Below are 18,608 nucleotides of genomic sequence, written 5' to 3'. Positions count from 1 at the left end.
GTCATAAAACAATATGTGTACTACTGTTTCATGAGAAACTATTTGTTCTGTAAGCGTTCACCTGACGTACAATAAAAATAAAAATAAAAAATTTATTTTTAAAGTTATTTATTTGGCTGCTACAAAGAACTTTTTTAAATCAGAATTTAAATATCTCTGTCCACTTCCGTAGAGATTTACAGCCTTTGAAACCCAACGGGGTCGCTATGAGTTGGGATCAACTCGACGGCAGTGGGTTTGGTTTTTTAGTTTTGTCCAGTGATAATATTTGCTTGAAGTCATACAAACAAAAGAACTGTTGTAAAACAAAAGAATGTACACTGAGTACAAAGGTATTTTCTTTACCTACCTTGAAATATTCCTCAATATAATTTAAATATCACTTTCTACTCCCTCCAAACCAAATGCTAATAATCTCTGGATCATTCCAGGAGCACAAGTGGTGCTGGCAATATCACAGAGCCTTGAGATAACAACTAGAACAGATTGACATTTGCTTGGGAAGAACCTCTTAAAAAATCAAATTAACGCTTGACAGTTCAATCGTAAAACACAAATGCTAACAAAATTATATGACTAAACCCAGAAATTAAAATAACATTTCTGGAAATAGTGATCAATTTTCATAAAAAGCATTAATTCTGAGGTTCTCAACAGATAAATAATGAGATATAAAATTAAATATAACAAATCCGAAACAACTTATGCTACAAAGTTTCTAACTTTTCTCACTATTACCCGTTCACAAACTTCTAGCAATCTTTGGTATGTAACATTAACTATGCAGAACACATTTCAGATTACAGAGAAAGCAATCACTTAGAAATCGAAAGACAAAATTTAAAGAAAATCCAAGAGTGAAGTGGCTGAAACTTCTTAAACACCCAGAATGACACTGTTATGTGTGAACTTGATTTTACTGTTAGGGAAAACCTCCACCTTATTTTAAATTGAGAAATGGGAAAGGAAGGGAATTTTTTTCTTTTCCAATATAAAACATAAAGTGTGACTTAGCTGGCTGCCTAGTCCAAAAAAAGCACTACGACTCAAAACGTGGTCTGCAGACCAGTGTTTATTACCAGTCCACAAGAGATTGTTTTATTATTAATATGCACATTTTCAATAAGCAGTGTGTGCAGTTTCTATAATTCTTTTCAATTTCCTCATGTTTTGTTCATATTTATTAAAATAATTTTATCTGCTACACCTAACAATAATATGAGCTTTCATTCTTGTCTGTTACAATTTTGTTTCTCAGTTTTTTTGTTTTTTTTTTTTTTTTTTTTTGCATTTTACAAAAGTATTGGTCCACAATGAATAGAAAAGTTTTTAAAGTTTATCCTTTACCAGAGATTGAGAAGCACTGCAGTGAAGTATTTTAACTTCCCTCGTTGTTGCTGTTGTTAGGTGCTGTCAAGTCAATTTCCAAATCGGGGTGATCCCATGTGGCAGAGCAGAACTGCCCCGTAGGATTTTCTAGGCAGTAATCTTTATGGGAGCAGATCGCTAGGTCTTTCTCCCACAGAGCCACTGGGTAGGTTCGAACCACCAACCTTACAGTAAGCAGCTGAGCGCTTAACCACCACGCTATCAGCGCTCCTTTAACTTCCCTTAATTCCTGGTTTAAAAGAGTCCATTATTTTATTTCATTATGTAACTATTTATGGGCAAATACTTCAATTTCCTTTATTTATTTATTGCTCTCAATATTTCTCTAAGATAGGCTATTATCTATTCATGAATCAGCTGAAGTGGAATTTAAATGATTAACATTTCATCTTCCAAATGATTAGTGTTTCATCTACCAGCCAATTCATGCCACCACCGCTGACCCAACCAGGAAATGAGCTTGAGCCCACTAGTCGAAGAGCAGAAACGTAAGTAGAATGAAAACTCAGGCTTTGGAAAATCAAGAGCTTCAGTTAAAATGAAAAGATATCCAAATAGTATACGCAGGTTATTAGATTTCAAGCTACTCTGACTCACCAGTCATCAGATGTATATTTTCATAAAGAAGCAATTATAACATCTATATTTAATGTGAATAAATAAGAAATTATAACATCTACACTTTATAATTAATAAGGTTTGATGTCAATAGGCATTTTAATGTATCAGAGATTTAAAAACACTGCTTCTCAAGCTTGTCTAAGAAGAAATAAAATGTGGAAGATAAATTAATATGCTACTTCTTGGGCAATCTACTGGCCTCATAAACTATATTTAACTTATTTATTTAGCAAACAGTATAAACAAACCCCTCCAAAACTGCAGGTCCCAAGGCTCTGGGAAAGAAACTCAAGTGGACAAGTTATCCAATATACAACTCTGTCCTCCCCAATGGTCACTGCAATGTTTTGTATTTTTCTTTTTTTTATTCATTCTTTATTTTTTTAAATTTTATTGTGTTTTAGGTGAAAGTTTACAAGGCAAATTAGTTTTTCATTCAAAAAATTTGTACACAAATTGCTTTGTGACATTACTTGCAATCCCCGCAACGTGTCAGCACTCTTCCCCCTTTCGCTTTCCACACTGGGTTCTCAGTGTCCACTCATCCAGTTTTCCTGTCCCTTCCTGCCTTCTCATCTTTGCTGTCGGGAAGGTGTTGCCCATTTGCTCTCATATACTTGATGGAACTAAGAAGCACATTCCTCACATATGCTGTTTTATTAAAAAAAAAAAAAAAACCCATTGCCATTGGGTCGATTCCAACTCATAGCAATCCTATAGGACAAAGTAGAACTGCCCCATACGGTCTCAAGGAGTGCCTAGTGGATTTGAACTGCCAACTTTTTGGTTAGCAGCCGTAGCTCTTAACCACTATGCCACTAGGGTTTCCATTTGTTTTATAGTCCTGTCTAACCTTTGGCTGAAAGGTGGAGCTTCAGTTCTGAGTTAGCAGGGTGTCCAGGCGTCACTGTCTCAGGGGTTCCTCCAGCCACCCTCATACCACTAAGTGTTGTCTTTTTTTGTGAATTTGCATTTTGTTCTACATTTTCCTCCCACCCTACCCGGGACCCTCTATTTTGATCCCTGTCAGAGTGGTCAGTGGTGGCAGCCAGGCACCACCTAGTTCTTCTCGGCTCAGGCTGGTAGAGGCTGTGCTTCATGTGGTCCATTAGTCCTCTGGACTAATATTTTCTTTGAAGCTTTGGTTTTCTTCATTATCCTTCACTCCAGACGGGATGGGACCAATAGATGTATCTTAGATGGCCGCTTGCAAGCTTTTAAGACCCCAGATGCTATTCACCAAAGCAGGATGTGGAACATTTTCTTTATGAACTATATTATGCCAATTGACCTAGATGCCCCCCAAGACCATAGTCCCCGGCTCTCAGCCCCAGTAACTCAGTCCCTCAAGGTGTTTGGATGTGTCTAGGAAGTTTCTATGAAAGAAACTCCAGCAGACAAGTTATCCAATATACAACTCTGTCCTCCAATTCCAGTGGTCACTGCAATGTTTTTTAATTCAATTAGAAACGAACCAATTTCTACCACAATATCAGTTTTTGTTTAATTCAGAACCCATTAAAGGTCTAACTTGCCTAATAAAGAGTTCCAGCAAATGACTTAAAAAAAAAAAAACTTAGAACAAAAAAGAGGCAAATCTCAGTTTACAGAAAATAGTTTAAATAGATCAGAAGACATTAAACTTCATTCAAAAGAAAGGTGCAAAATAAAACTACACTCAAATACCACTTTTTTTACTGAGATCACCAAACATCAGAGAAAAGTAAGATAACATCATGTTTTGAGGGTAGAGAACAGAAGCTCTCCTGCATTGCTAGTGGTCGCATAAACTGGTACAACTCAGAAAGAGCAATCTGGCAAAATCAATAAAAATTACAAATGTATATAACTTTTGATCTGGTGATTCCACTTACAGAAATTTTTCCTCAGATACACTCACACAAGTGTCAAATTTCCTATGCAAAAGGTTACTGACTATAAAGACTGTCTATAATACGAAAAAGGAGTCACTGAGTAGTGAAAACAGGCAGCCAACTACTAGCTAAAAGGTTGGCACCCTGAGGTGAAAGGTACCCACCCTGAGGCACTCTGAAGACAGGCCTGGTGATCTGCTTCTGAAAGGTCAAAGCTTTGGAAACCCTACGGAGCAGTTCTACTCTGACAGGCATGCAGTAGCCGTGAGTCAAAACTGACTCGACAGCAACTAACGACAACAACAATAACCTGAAAAGGTAAGAACTAATAATATGTCCGTCATTAGGGAACTGGCTAAAATTAAACAGCCAGAAAATAACGAGGAAGTTCTTGACGTACAGCTATGGAATAGTCTTTAAGATATTTTGTTAAATAAGAGAGGCATGGTACAGAAGTATATACTGCATCATCATTTGTGTGGGCAGGAACGGAAAAAAAGAATACAGCTAAATATATACGCAAAGTATAGCTCTGGAAAGATATACCCCCAAAAAATAGTATAATAGTGGCCACCAGAAGAAGAAATGGATGACAAAGTGGCAAGGGTGGGATGGAGATTCACCCTTTTGAACCATCTAAAAGTATACTTAAAAAAAAAAAAAAAAATCATTTATTTTAACTAGCTAAGCCCAAGTTCAAAAACAGCGCAATCGATGAGATTCTATTTCAAAATTGCAGTAAGAGGGAAACACAGTATTATTCTGAAACTTCGAAACGCTCATCCCACCTAGGGAAGGAATAAACAAAAAGCATGGCCAATGAACAATACTGATGCAATGGGTTGTTGGTTTTCTTTTCCCCCTCTGGATATTGAACCTCTGGGGCCTCCAAACTGAGGGGGAATCATAGTATTTGATCTTTACAGTTAAGACTAAGGAGTGAAAAAATAAATCATAACCCTAGATTAACATCAAATATCCCTGTGATATTTTTATTACATTTATAACTGTTACTACAAATCACTAAACTGAAGTAAAAGAAAAATGTCTAACACTTCAGTTAAGTTTTGAGGTAACATTCAACACAAAATGTTTCCAATAAAAGGAGATGTACAGGTTTGTTAGAGTTTTAGATAAGAAAAAACAATTTTATGTATCATTTTTATAATGCCTTTATTTTTTATTAATGTTTGAATACTGACATTTTGCAACTTTCTACCAGTAATGATATTAAAACTTACTATGATTACTATTCCAAAAAACCACAAGAAATGTGTCCATCATCTACAACAGGTCCTCAAAAAGTTAAACACAGAATTACCATATGACCCAGCAATTCCACTCCCAGTTATATACCCAAGAGAACTGAAAATATATTTCTACCCACAAACTTATACCTGGATGTTCATAGTGATATCAGTCATAGAGCCAAAAAGTGGAAACGACCTAAATGTTTATCAATAGACAAACTGATGAATAAAATTGTATGGTATATCCACACAATAGAATATTATTCAGCTATAAAAATGAAGTACTGACATGCTACAATGTGAACGAATCTTGAAAACAATGGAAGAAGCCAGTCACAAAAGGTCACATACTATATGATTTCATTTATATTAAATGTCCAGAATAGGCAAATCTATAGACAGAAAGTAGATTAGTAGCTGGAGATTTAGGGGGAAATGGGGAGTGACTACTAATGGGTGCTAATGGGTATCGGGTTTCTTTTAGGGAGATAAAAATGTTCTAAAACCAACTGTGGTGATGACTGGACAATTCTGTGACTATACCAAATACCACTGAATTGTACATTTCACATGAGTGAATTGTGTGACATATGAATTAAAGCTCAATAAAGCTGTTTCAAAAAAAAAAAAAAAATGGTGGTGGCTTACTGCTTCCAGAGCACTGAGTTTCAGTTTACGGTGATGGAAAAATAACATCGATTAAGCGTAACAGTTGCACAGCCAATTAATGTAATTGATGTCAATAAGCTGTACACCTGTAAAAAGTTAAATTGGCAGAAGTTGTGTGATAGATATATATACAAAAAAAAAAAAAAAAAGGAGCAGCTGCTGAGGCTGCTTATCCACAACCAAAGACCTTGTGGATTTTGGTTTCTTGGTTTGGAGCTTTAGGGTCATAGTTCCATGGAATATCCCAGTGAACTGGCCTAATATCATCTTTAGTGCTTCTGTTAAACCTTCCAGTTTGTTGTGTAGCGTCTGGGGTCTTAAAACCTTGCGAGCAGCCAACCAAGGCACAACAATTGGCCTCTATTCACCAGGAGCAACAGAGTAAGAAGGAGAGTCAGGAATAGAGCAGGAAATGGAATGCAGCTAATGGCCCCATGAACAAATGCCTCCTCTGCCATGAGACCAGAAGAACTAATGGTGCCCGGCTACCATTACTGAGCATTTTTATAATGATTCTATAGAAGAATTCTGATTAAAAGGGGGAAAATGCAGAACAGAATTTCAAATTTTCATAGAATCCAGATTTTCTGGAGCCATGGAGAGTGGATGAACCCCCGAAACAATTGCCCTGAAATGATCTTTAAACCTTAAACCAAAAATATCTCCTGAAGTCTTCTTTAAACCAAAGAACAGTTTAGTTTAACTAGTAAAGAATGTCTGCCTTAAGCATTGTGCTCTTTTAAGGACTATCTATAAAGGATCAAATTGAAAACAGCAACTCAAAAGATTAGATAGGAAACTTAGGGGGCACAGTGAGTCTGTATTAATGGGGGAGAAACAATTTGGAAAAGGAGAGTGAGAATGGTTGCACAACTTGAAGAATGTAATCAATGTCAATGAATCGTACATGCAGAAATTGTTGAATTGGGGTATGTTCTACTATGTATATTCTCAACAACAACAAAAGAAACATTTGACTCCTATAAGGATACATCTTTTCTGGTCATCACATCCAACAGCCTTTTCTTAATCTTCTACTTGTAACCTTTGAGTCTCTTGATCACCTGCTCTTTTTTGTGAGCATACCAATCTACTATCCTACCTCTTCATGACCCCTCAGATGCCTCCATTTCTGTCCTCTTCCATGACTGTTGGGAGGACAGTCTGCCTCTACAATTCCCATCCAGGTCACCCAAGCTGAGGTCTTGGGTCCAGAACATTCTCTGATAAGGAGGCTGGGAAGTGGGTCTCTCTCTCTCTCCCAGTCCCTACTCCTTGTTGGAGAAGCCTTCCTCCTTGTTCAGAGTGCACAGTAACTTTCTCTGTCTCTGGCTCATGCACTGGCACCATATGGCACCCAGCCAACCCCACCATCTCCATGACGTGACTATGGTAACATCAAAGAATGTGCCCTATAGGAAAATGACCTTGGCGTTTTTCTAACCCGTTGTCTCATTAGTCAGAAAATGCAAGCTTAAAAAATTAATCTTGTATCTAGAGGGGTAGGACTATTCCTTCTGGTTACCCACCTTTCTCACAGGATGGTTATGCTGTATGCATTTGGATAAAAGACACTCCCCTGGTAACGAAGTGGTCGGGCCAGTCGCAAAAGGCCACATACAGGTGCACCTGAACAAAGGCCCTTTCCTCTTACCCCCATTTGCCTTTCCCATCCAATCTAGCATATATATCCCTCCAGTTTATATTATAAAAACCCCAGACCCGAGTTCCCCTTTGTCCCCTTAACCACAGTACATCAAGGGGCGGGCATGGACTAAACATCTCACCCTTGGACGGGAGGCTTTTGGGGTAACCTGGCTCCTGACAAACCCTACTCTGTTCATCATCATCCTGATGAATATGTCAGTAATAAAGGTCTGTGACCACATCAGTGAGTAGTGTGATTATTCATTCTGGTCAAAAGAGCCATGCACTGTCTGATTTATTTCACTCACTACACTGCAATGACTTACAAACCAGCCTGTCCTTTGGTTTATTCTTGTCTCCTTCAGCAATTTCATTCACTGCCAACGTTTGAAAATTATCCTCTAAGCAAATCATGGTTACTTACTCTTTATCTTGTGTCTCTTGAGTTCTAGCCACAAGTTTTCCATACAGCTTTCCCCCCAAGTATCTAGTTCTTTCCTCATTACTCCTTATTCTTCTTAATGTTGTTGTCGTTGTGGTTGCTCTTAGCTGCCCTCTAGTTGGCTCCCGATTCATGGCGACCACAATGGGATTGAACTGTTGTGATCTATAGGGTTTCCACTGGCTGATTTTTGGAAGTAGGTCATCAGGCCTTTCTCCCTAGTCTGTCTTAGTTTGGGAGCTCTATTGAAACCTGTTCAGCATCATAGCAACATGCCAAGTCTCCAATGACAGACAGTTGGTGGCTGTGCATGAGATCCACTGGCTGGCAATCGAAGCCAAGTCTCCTGCACAGAAGGAAAGAATTCTACCACTAAACCACAATAGCACCACCCTTTTCTAAGTCCCCTTGATGGCACCTTGGCCTGTATCCAGTTTCCAAATTCTAAAAATTTCTTCCTCAAGTATTTAATTTCCTTTTCTCTCCCTTCTTCAGTCCACATACCTCTAACTGTAAATATTACAAAAAGTATTTTAACTTTTCTCCTCAAATCTAGGCTATCATAAAGCAGCCATCTATAAATGGCTGCCAAAATAAGTCTCATAAGGGACGACTCCAATCAAAACAAAAACATGTCCAAGGACATGAACAGACAATAGATAAAAGAGGAATACAAACGAGATAATCTTAAATAAAGAATAATCAAAGAAATGCAAATAAAAATGAAATTCTGGTAAACTAGCTCTGCACTGGCACCACAAACTGATGTAACTATTTTGAAAAGGAACATGTCAGTAAGTATCGAGAAGCTTAAAATGTGCAACTTTGTATATACTATCTACAGTTCAGTGGGTTACTCTTATATATGGCCTTTCTGGCCTTGGGTTTATAACTGTGCCACAAATAATTGGTTGGACCTCAGCCTGCCCTGTGATTGATCTATTTTATACACCTTGCAGGGACTAGTCGGTTTACTATGTAAATAGGGTGGGTAAAACCACCCAATAAGGTGAGTGACCTTGAGAAAATTTATCAGTTTATGGCCTGAATGGGAGGGCATGCCTTAAAATTGATAAGAGCTTGCTCATCTAAGCAGCCAACCCAACAGAGGTACAGAGAGAGGCAACAGGAGAGAGAGTGAACCTTCTAACACAGCTGTACTATGGGTCAAGAGTTGAAACACTGAAGATGGCACCAGACTGTGGCAGCAGCACCAGCAGCAGGAACCACAGCACTGGCAGACGGTGGTGCTTGCTGGCCCATAGAGAGAGAGAGAGAGAGCTGACTGCCTTTGGGCGGGAAGCTTGCTAGCAGAGTGGGGCACTTGTCATTGAAGCCATAACAGCTATAACACTTGTCTGAGCAGGGCAGAGCCCCGGAAAGGCCCAGTGGCAGAGGCAAGGCCCCAGCAGAGCCCAACAACCAAGAGAAGGGCCACCGGCTGGCACAGCCGAGACAAGGCACAGGACGCAGGCACAGCCAATAAGGAGCCAAGAGCTGTCCTGGTTGGAAGCTCTCCTGATTGACAAAGTTGATCCTGTTTCCTGAGTTGTATCCTGTCACTTCCAAGTTGATGCTGATCCCAATGTGTAGCCTGTTACTTCCCTAATAAACCACATAACTGTGAATATATGTGAGTTCTGTGTAGCCAATGCAATGAATTATCAAACCCAGCAGAGCAGCAGAGTGCTGTGCGGGGTGGACAGCTGGTGTCAGAAATGGTGAAAAAGTTGGAGAGGGGAGGTATGTCTGACCTCCACTTCAAAAGAATCCGCTTTGTGCTGATCCTGATTCTTAACAGTCATGAATCTAGACAATTTCCTGTGCTACATTACACCATCTTTACAGAGATATGCATATAGAAGTATAAACTAGTTCACACAGACCTTAGTAACAGTACTGTGGAAACCCAGAGAGAGAACTGGGAGACTGAGAGGCAAGAATGAAAGGGATACTTGATTTTCACCTACTATCCTTTTGCACTTGAATTTTTTGCCTCTGTGCTATCTACTAAAAAGAAAAGATGGAAGTCCGCCATCTCTGAGACCAAGATGAATGTAAATTAATTTGATTATTAAGGCCAAGATAAACCCAAAATGTTGTATTTTTGCTTCAGAGACTATCATGGCAGCAATTTAGGCTCTTAAATCTTGATCTCAATTTTCTCAAAAATTTTATTTTTACTTTCCTACTGCATCAGAATTTCAAGAAGGTTCATTAACAACCTGCCATACGTAGACACAACCTTGCTTGCTGAAAGTGAAGAGGACTTGAAGTACTTACTGATGAAGATCAAAGACTACCGCCTTCAGTATGGATTACACCTCAATATAAAGAAAAGAAAAATCCTCACAACTGGACCAATAAGTGACATCATGATACACAGAGAAAAGACTGAAGTTGACAAGGATTTCACTGTACTTCGATCTACAATTAACACCCATGGAAGCAGCAGTCAAGAAATCAAACAACGTATTACACTGGGCAAATCTGCTGCAAAAGACCTCTTTAAAGTGTTAAAAAGCAAAGATGTCACCTTGACGACTAAGGCGTGCCTGACCCAAGCCACGGTATTTTCAATCACCTCATGTGCACACAAAAGCTGGACAATGAATAAGGAAGACAGAAGTAAGAACTGACGCGTTTGAATTGTGGTATCGGTGAAGAATACTGAATATACCATGGACTGCCAGAAGAACAAACAAGTTTGTCTTGGAAGAAGTACAGCCAGAGTGCTCCTTGGAAGCAAAGATGGTGAGACATCATCTCACATACTTTGGACATATTACCAGGAGGGACCAGGCCCTGGAGAAGGACATCATGCTTGGTAAAGTAGAGGGTCAGTGAAAAAGAGGAAATACCCTCAGTGAGATGGACTGACACAGGGGCTACCACAATGGGCTCAAACACAGCAACTGCTGTGAGGATGGTGCAGGACTGGGCAGTGTTTCGTTCTGTCGTGAATGGTGTCACTGTGGGTTGGAATCGACTGGACAGCACCTAACAACAACAACTGCATGTGATGATGCTGATTTCTTTTTTCTTTAAACCATCTAGAAAACTATCACACGTCCTATCGGAGCCTGGTGTTGAAGTTTTTCACTCTAAGTTCACTCAGTCTTTTAAAAGCAGCGATGGCAGAAAAGTAGTCATGGAATGCATCCATCTTACAGCAAAAGGGAGTCCGTAGGTGCTGCAAACAGTTAAGTGCTCAACTACTATCCAAAAGGTTGGTAGTTCAAACCCACCAACAAGCACCTCGGGCGTCAGGCCCAGTGATCTGCTTCCAAAAGTCAAAGCCTTTAAAACCCTATGGAGCAATTCTACTCTGCACACATGGGGTCACCATAAGTCAGACTTGACAAAATGGCAACTAACAACCACAAAAGGCTTAAAGAAAGCCAGTCCTGAAGCTATAGTGACTGCTGAATAAAGAACCATGTTGTTACTCTTAATATTGTGACACTGAAGGTTTAATGCCTCATTAAATCAGTTGCCCAAAACATAATTATTTCATCTTTGACCCACTAATTCTACATCTGAGAACACATTCTACCAAAATAACTTTAAATATAGAAAAGGTATTATGCCCAAAGATGTTTCACACAGCAACACACGGGTTCACCATGAGTTGGAATCAACTTGACGGCAACAAGTTTGGTTTGGTTTTGGGAGCAACCTAAATGTCCAACACAGAGAAATGGTTAAGAAAACAATAATCTATACATTTATAGTTGACTAATCTTTGATTAGGATGCAAAGACAATTCAATGGGAGAAAGAATAGTCTTTTAGACGAACGGTACTGGGGCAACATAGGCCAAAAAATGAAAGTGGACCCCTACCTCACAAAATATACAAAAATTAACTCAAAATGGAACAAAGACCTAAATATAACAGTTATAACTATAAAATTCTTAGAAGAAAACATAGTAGCAAATGTTCATGACCTCAAATTTGGCAATGGTTTCTTAGATACAACACCAAAAACACAAACAACCAAAGAAAAAATGATAAATTGGACTTCATCAAAATTAAAAACTTTTGAGCTTCAAAGGACACCATTAAGAAACTGAAAGGACAACCCACAATAAAATATTTGCACCTCATATATCTCTTAAGGTCTTATATCCAGAATACATGAAATCCTACAACTCAGTAACAAAAAGACAACCCAATAAAAAATGAGCAAATGAATTGAACAGATATTACTCCAAAGATATACCCAAACCAAAAGCCAAACCCGTTGCCATCAAGTCTATTCGGATTCACAGCGACACAAACAGGACAGGGTAGAACTGCCCCATAGGGTTTCCAAAACTGTAAATCTTTACAGAAGCAGACTGCCACATCTTTCTTCCACAGAGCGACCAGTGGGTTCAAACCTCCAAACTTGAGGTTAGCAGCTAAGGGATTAACTACTGCACCACCAGGGCTCCATCCAAACATACATAAAGAATCAGTAATCACATGAAAAGATGCTCAACATCATCAGCCATCAGAGAAATGCAAATCAAAGCTACAGTGAGATACCACTTCACAACTACTAGGACAACTATAATCAAAAGGAGTGATAATAACAAGTGTTAATAAGGATGTGGAGAAATGGAAACCCTAATACATTGCTGATGAAAATGTACAATGGTGTAGCCACTTTGGAAAACAGTATGACAGTTCCTGAAAAAGTTAAACATAGATCAACAAACAAAAATCTGTTGGGTTTCTATACACTAGCAATGAGAAATCTGAAAAGGAAATTTTTGTTGTTGTTGTTTTTAATTGTATTTTACATGAAGGTTTACAGAGCAAATAAGTTTCTCATAAACAATATACACATTGTTTACACATACTGTTTTGTGACATTGGTTGCTACTCCCATGACATGTCAACACTCTCCTCTTCTTGATTTTGGGTTCCCCATTAGCAGCTTTCCTATCCCCTCCTGCCTTCTTGTCCGTGTCCCTGGACCGGTGCGCCCATTCAGTCTCGTTTTGTTTCATGGTCCTGTCAAATCTTTGGCTGAAGGGTGAACCTCAGGAGTGACTTCAGTACTGAGGTAAAAGGAAGTATGGGGGCCATACTCTCGGGGTTTCTCCAGTCTCTGTCAGACCAGTAAGTCCAGTCTTTTTTTTAGTGGGGGGAGGGAGTTAGAATTTTGTTCTACATTTTTCTCTAGCTCTGTCCAGGGCCCTCTACTGCAATCCCTGTCAGAGTAGTCAGTAGTGGTAGCCGGGCACTATCTAGTTGTGCTGGACTCAGCTGAAAGGGAAACTGCTGTTGTTGTTGTTGTGAGGTGCTGCCGAGTTGGTCCCAACTCATAGCAACCCTATGTACAACAGAACAAAACACTGCCCAGTCCTGCACCATCCTCACAATCGTTATGCTTGAGTTCATTCTTGCAGCCACTGTGTCAATCCATCTCATTGAGGGTCTTCCTCTCTTTCGCTGACCCTCTACTTTACCAAGCATGACGTCCTTCTCCAGGGACTGGTCCCTCCTGGTAACATGTCCAAAGCACGTGAAACAAAGTCTCGCCATCCTTGCCTCTAATGAGCATTCTGGCTGTACTTCTTTCAAGACAGATTTATTCATTCTTTTGGTAGTCCAATATATATTCGATATTCTTCGCCAACATCATAATTCAAAGGTATCAACTCTTCTCCGGTCTTCCTTATTCGTTGTTCAGTTTTCGAATGCATATGAGGCGACTGAAAATACCACACCTTAGGCTGGCGCACCTTAGTCTTCAAGGTTACATCTTTGCTTTTTAACACTGTAAAGAGATCTTTTGCAGCAGATTTGCCCAAGGCAATACGTCGTTTTTGATTTCTCGACTGCTGCTTCCATGACATCTTTGACAACTTTAATCTTTTCTCCATTTATCATGATGTCACCTATTGGTCTAGTTGTGAGGATTTCTGTTCTCTTCATGTTGAGGTGTAATCTATACTGAAGGCTGTAGTCCTTGATCTTTATCAGTAAGTGCTTCGAATACTCTTCACTTTCAGCAAGCAAAGTGTGTTATCTGCATAACACAGGTTGTTAATCAGTCTTCCTACAATCCTCATGTCCCGTTCTTCTTCATGTAGTCCAGCGTCTCAGATTATTTGCTCAGCATACAGATTAAATAAGTACGGTGAAAGGATATAATCCTGACACATACCTTTAGGGAAACAATTCCATTTACAGTAGCATCTAAGAGAATAAAATACCCAGGAATAAATCTAACCAGGGACGTGAGAGACTTTTACAATGAAAGCTATAAAACACTGCTGAAAGAGATTAAAAAAGACTTAAATAAATGGAAAGATATTCCATATTCACAGATTGGAAGACATAATATTGCTAAGATGTCAATATTACCGAAGTGATCCACAGATACAACACAATCCCAATCCAAAGTCCAATAGCCTTCTTTACATAAATAGAAAAACTAATCCTCAACTTTATATGGAATGGCAAGAGGCCCCATATAGTTAAAGCAATGCTGAAAGAACAAAGTAGGAGGACTCACACTTCTTAATTTTAAAACATACTATATAGCTACAGTATGATTTTAAAACATACTATATTGCTTGGTACTGGTATAACAATAGACACACAGACCAATGAAAAAGAACTGAGAGTCCAGAAATAAACCCACACATCTATGGTCAACTAATTTTTGAGAACGTGCTAATTCCATTTGACAGGGAAAGAAAAGTATCCTCAATAAATGATGCTGGGAAAATTGGATTTCCACGTGCATAAAAATGAAACAGGATCCATGCCTCACACCATATACAAAAACAAATAAAAAATGGATTATGGACCTAAATGTGCAAACTAAAACCATAAAATTCTTAGAAAAACAAGCAGGGGCAATACTCTCAGGCCTAGCTTTCAACAACAGGTTATCTAATATAAGAACAAAAGCACAAACACAGAACACAAAATAAATGAGATCTCATAAAAATTAAAAACTTGTTCAGCAAAAGACTTTACCCAAAAAGTAAAAAGACAAGCTACTGACTAAGGGAATATCTTTGGAAATTATATATCCAACAAGAATCTAATAACCAAAATATATATAAAACTTCAGCAACTTAACAACAAAAAGACAAATAACCGAATCATAAGATGAGCAAAGGCCTTTAACAGACACTTCATCAAAGAGGACATTCAAATGGCCACCGAACACATAAAAAGATGCTTGATGTCATTAGCCATGAGAAAGATGCAAATCAAAACCATAATGAGATACCATTTCACTACCACTAGGATGGCTAAGATAAAGAAAAATAAAAACAGACAGCAAAAGTTGGCGAGGATATGGGGAAATGGAAAACCTTATCCGTTGCTGGTGGGAATGCAAAATGGTACAGCTGTTGTGGAAAACAGTATGGCAGTTCCTCAAAAAACTAAAAATAGAACTACCATATGACCCAGAAATTCCACTCCTAGGTATATGCCCAAAAGACTTGAAAGCAGAGACTTGTATACCAATGTTCATTGCAGCACTAGTTACAATAGCCATAAGGTGGAAACAATCTAACTGCCCATCAACAGATGAATGGATAAACAAATACTACTCAGTCAACAGGAGAAATGAAGTCTTGATATATGCCACAGTATGAATCGAGCTTGAAGACATTATGCTGAGTGAAATAAGCCAATCACAAAAGGACAAATACTGTATGAACTCACTTATACAAAAAGACAAGAAAAGGCAAGTGGATAGAGGCCGAAGTTTATTAGTGGTTACCAGTAGAGGGAGGGAGGGGGAAAATGGGGTTAACAGTGATAGAAAAATCACATTGATTAAGGGCAGGGTTGCATAGCCAATTACCGTAACTGCTGTCAGTAAGTTGTACATCTGTAAAAAGTTGAACTGGCAAAAACTGTATGACACAGTTACAACAATGACCAAAAAAAAAAAAAGAGTAGCTGCTTAGGCTGCTTATGTACAACAAAACATCTCATGGGATTTGGTTCCCTGGTTTGGAGGTTTAGGGTCATGGTTTCATGGAACACCCCAGTTAATTGGCCTAATAACGTGTTTAGTACCTCTGTTCTACCTCCTACTTTGTTGCACAGTGCCTGGGGTCTTAAAAGCTTGCAAGCGGCCATCCAAGGCACAACAATTGGTTTCTATTTACTTGGAGAAACAGAGGAAGAAGCAGAGTCAGGAAGAGGAGGAAGAAATGGAAAATGTGGCTAATTGCTTCCACTGTCTCCTTTGCCATGAGACCTGAAGAGCTAGATGGTGCCAGGCTACCACTATTGAAAACGTTTTGATCAGAGATTCCATAGAAGAATCCTGATTAAAAGGGGGAAAATGCAGAACAGAATTTCAAATTCTTATGGACTGTCTAGACTTTCTGAAGCCATGGAGGGTGGATGAACCCCTGAAGCTATTGCCCTGAGATAATCTTTAAACCTTAAACCAAAAATATTCCCTGACGTCTTCGTAAAGCTAAACAACAGTTTACCTTAACTAGTAAAAAAAAAAGTCTGCCTTGAGCATTAAGCTCTTTTAAGAACTATCTATATGGGATAAAACTGACAACAGCAAACTTGAAATATGAGATAGAAACCTTAGGGTTCAGTGAATTTATGTTAATGGGGGAGCAACAACTCAGAAAAGGAAGGTGAGAATGGTTCACAATACAAAGAATGTAATCAATGTCACTAAATGGTACATATAGAAACCACTGGTGTATGTTTTGCTGTGTATATTCTCAACAACAACAATTAAATAATTTTTTTTAATGCAAAAAAAGAAGGGTTTGAAGATCTACTTATGAAAAATCACCCACTGAAGGCCCTAGGGAGCATAGTTCTGCTGACACACAAGGTGTCACCATGAGTCAGAAATGACTTGAGGGCAACTGGTTTTATAAAGCTATAGAAGGAAGATAATTCTGAGACACAGCCGGACCTTCAGCAGGGAGCTGATAGCATACTGGGGAAGGGCGCCTGGTGCCTGCTGTGGCTGGACCACCCAGTACCCTAAAGGTAACCAGTTGCCATGGAGTAAATTCCGACTCAGGGTGACTCCATGTGTTTCAGGGTAGAGCTGTGCTCTACAGGGTTTTCAATGGCTGTGATCTTTTGAAGGCCTTTCTTCCAAAGTACCTCTGAGTAGATTCAAACTGCCAACCTTTCAGTTAGCAGCAGAGCACTTGACCATTTGTGCCACCCAGGGTCTGCTCCTACAGTCTAAACCAAGAGCAGCTTTTTTCCCAGCACAGATTCCTCCACAAGACTGTTCAATGTCTTCTACCTCGCTCACAATGCCGATAACAACCTTGAGTCTAGTAATTAATCATGACCCTTTCTGGCATGTTAGAGGGCAGGTGGAGTGTCCCTGGAAGTTTTCTTATTATTAACTATCCTCTGAAGGATAAATGGAGCACTGGTGGTACAGTGGTTAAGACGCTGGCTGCTAACCAAAGGGCTGGCAGGTCAAATCCACCAGCCGCGCCTTGGAAACCCTATGGGGGCAGTTGTACTCTGTCCTGTAGGGTTGCTATGAGTCAGAATTGACTTGAAGGCAACGGGTTTGGTTTTTTTGGTTTTATGAAGGATAAAGATAAAGCTCAAGGCTTTGTCTCTGCTGTGGGTGAGAAAATGACTACTGAGCATCTCCAAGGCTGTGTGATTCTTGTGGGGAAGAGTGAAGCTGTCTTCCTGTGGACCTTGACAAGGTCACACTCCTGTACCAGTGTAGGGTACAGGGAGTGGGAAGTGGGGAAGGCCAAGGCTGTTTTGGCCAAAATTGGAAGGAGATAAGGTCCTTAGTAGTGAACTGCAGCAGCCCATTCTGCTGTGGAGCAAGCTAGGGGATTGGGGGCTGGGAGGGTAGAGGGAGGCTGCCAGCAAGGGACCTGCAAGGAGCGGGGAGTTGCAGGGAATGCCCCTCACCAGGTGGATCAAATCAGAGTATGGTGGGGAAGGCGTTTGTCCTGACCCTGCAAGCTGGAAATCAGAGGATGAGCAAAGTAAGACCTTTAGATCAAGGATTTGAAAGCACTGAAAAACTCTTGGCCACAGCATAATAATCAGTGGATAGGGTGTGAAATGGGACCGCGTAAGCCCTAAATACCTTTTAATCTACTACAGTGAAAACTGTGAGAGACAGAACTCAATGCGACTGTCTTGTTTTCCCAGGTCTTACAAGTTTTCTGCCTTTGACAAGGTGCAATCTTATTACTTTTCTATCTTTCATTTTAGTGGAAAATATTTGAGTTTTGCTTCTCTGACAGGTTTCCACGTTACACAGGTTCTGGCTTTTGCAGGTTTTACTGTATATGTGATAGTTTTATGTGTCCACTTGGCTAGGCCGGTTACTTAGTCTAACACTAATCTAGGCATCACCCTAAAGGTATAGATGTGGTTAACATGTACAATCAGTTGACCTTCAGTAAAGGAGCCCACTGTCGATAATGTGGGTGGGCATTGTCCAATCAGCTGAAGGCCTTAAGACCAAAAACGGAGGTTTCCCAGAGAAAACTACATGGTCTCAAAACTACATGGTCAATGCCTGCTGAGTTCCCAACCAACCCTACATGCTTCAGACTTGCTATCCCCCACAACTGTGTGAGCCTATTCCTTAAAATAAATCGCGTGCGTGCGTGCGTGTGTGTGTGTGTGCCCCCACAACTGTGTGAGCCTATTCCTTAAAATAAATCGTGTGTGTGTGTGTGTGTGTGTGTGTGTGTGTGTGTGTGTGTGT

General features: G+C 39.6%; 1 protein-coding gene across 8 annotated transcripts in view; it reads right to left on the bottom strand.

The window, feature by feature from the left end:
* The window catches only part of TASP1 (taspase 1), a 383,025-nt gene that overhangs the window by 359,969 nt on the left and 4,448 nt on the right, over positions 1–18,608 (bottom strand). The gene's annotated exons all lie outside the window — the stretch shown is intronic.

Source organism: Trichechus manatus, unplaced genomic scaffold (assembly GCF_000243295.1).
Source record: "Trichechus manatus latirostris isolate Lorelei unplaced genomic scaffold, TriManLat1.0 scaffold00042, whole genome shotgun sequence".
NCBI classification, from domain to species: domain Eukaryota; kingdom Metazoa; phylum Chordata; class Mammalia; order Sirenia; family Trichechidae; genus Trichechus; species Trichechus manatus.
The sequence above is the reverse complement of the archived record's forward strand: the minus strand, read 5'-3'. Positions and strand labels throughout refer to the sequence as shown.